The sequence below is a fragment of the Halyomorpha halys genome, unplaced genomic scaffold (assembly GCF_000696795.3).
Source record: "Halyomorpha halys isolate HHAL.00 unplaced genomic scaffold, Hhal_1.1 Scaffold236.1, whole genome shotgun sequence".
Taxonomy (NCBI): domain Eukaryota; kingdom Metazoa; phylum Arthropoda; class Insecta; order Hemiptera; family Pentatomidae; genus Halyomorpha; species Halyomorpha halys.
The window spans coordinates 560,286-562,344 of NW_027115525.1; the positions used below are offsets into that span (position 1 = coordinate 560,286).

General features: G+C 29.6%; 1 long non-coding RNA gene across 1 annotated transcript in view; it reads left to right on the forward strand.

The window, feature by feature from the left end:
* LOC106679954 (uncharacterized) overlaps window positions 1-2,059 on the forward strand; it is a 7,110-nt gene that overhangs the window by 719 nt on the left and 4,332 nt on the right. The gene's annotated exons all lie outside the window — the stretch shown is intronic.

Genomic DNA, 2,059 nt, shown 5'->3' on the forward strand with positions numbered 1-2,059 from the left:
TATTATGAACAGTTAAGAAAAAAAAAAAGCTATTACATAAATTTAATTTATTCCATTCTTCATAATTAATTATGAGATATAGTTGACTGTGGATGACTTGTACGAGGATAAGATGGTTGGGGGTGCGATCAAAATGAAACACAAATAAGTTGATGAACTTGAACTTATTTAATCGTGCCAACGTTTCGGCTAGATATTCTAGCCTTCATCAGGGCTAAGAACAGAACAACCAATGAGTATAGAAAATAAAAAATAAAATATAAATAGAATGACATAAAATGAATAATTTTACAGAATGGAATTAATAAAATGAAGTGATGAGAGAAGTGAAGAAAATAAAATGTAAACATAGGTAATTGAATAAGTAAGTAAAATAACATAATTAAGGAAATAAAATATAAATGAAGTTATATAATGCAAAGAAGTAAGAACATATTAGTGATTAATAATTTAAAGATTAAAATATGGAAAGAAAAATAAAATTGAAAGAAAAAAAATATATGTAACCATAATAATTAATAAAGAGGCAAAATATAAGTAAAGTTTAACAAAAGAAATAAATTGAATAAAATATATATATATTTTGAAAACAACAATAATAAAATAAGGTGAACATAACTAATAACGTGGGTAAGGAAAATATTAAAAAGATGGGATGATAAAATAAATATAGGGGGGAAAAAAAGAGAATAAAACGAAACTGTTAGCTCGAAATCTAACTGCCAAGTGGCATTCTTCGCCAAGAGCGGCAAAATTCCGAATTAAAAAAGACGTTACAAGAATGAATAAGTGTTTCTAATACGAAAAAAAAAAAGTAAAAAGTAAAAAATATTTAGATGAAGAAAATTCCATTCTTCAATGTTGCTCGATTTAACTAATTTCTTTTTACTTAGTTTTCTCTACTTCTTTTACATAAATGTTTTTAAAGTATAATAGGACCGTGCATGATTCATATGTATACATATCGCATTGTGATTATATGTATGAAATTTTTTGTGAATTAATAGGAGAGTGCCAAAATAATTACGCGATTTTTTTTTTTTTTATCTATGACTTCTTTTCTCTATCCCAAATTGATTTATTCTAACCGAACTAGTATTTGTTTTAAAGCCACTAAACCTTTTAGCAAAACCAACTTTTCTTATTTTCACAGAAAAACTAAAAAAGTATTATTGTAAAGGTAAGAGGTTAAAGATGGGCGCTGCTAAAATCCTGGTTATTCTACTGAAATGCACGACGGTTTGAATCATCTTCCAAATGTTAATATCTAAGATGCAAGGATACCTCTAAGCGAAATGGTTATTTACCTATGCATAACATTTGAAAGAGGTATCAACGTGATTTCTCACTACCAGGAAGTAGGATAGCAACAGGATGTTTTTCAACGATGTAGGTCGTTTGGATAGCGATTTCTTTAGCATCTGATACCCTACTACAAGAACTATTAAAGGATTTTTTGTTGATATATTGATGAATGCGTTTCCTGCCTTGAATTGGAACTTTGCACAAAGACGTAAAAGTAGGTGATTGTGTTACAAGTCACTAAAGCATAACATAGTGTCTAAGGAGGCAGTGCTGGATTACTCTTGATCCCCTCCAGCGAAAAAACAAGTTGAAACATCCATACAATTATAAAGAGCCTCAAAATCTTCGTGTGAGCATTTAGGAGGACCACAGGTTATTTATATCTATATACGCCCTTATCAATTCGTAGTCTCTGAGAGCTGTCATAATTCGAATCAAACAGTGAGTTTAGTTGTAAATTTGTGTTTGAGAATGAATTATTATCAATATCGCAATCACCAGGGACGGATGTGCTGCATGGAGGCTCGCTTATACGCAAATAGTTTTAAAAAAGATTCATGAAAATTCCGTGGTTAAAATTTATCGTTTAAACTAAGAGATTTTTTTTCCAAAGATATTTTTAAAAATGAAGTGTAGATAGTTGACCGTGGATTAATGATTGGAGAAGATTGTTGGGGGGTGCGGTCAGCATAGAACAACATAAATAAACAAAACCATATTTATTTATTTTATGCCGACGTTTCGACCTTATATA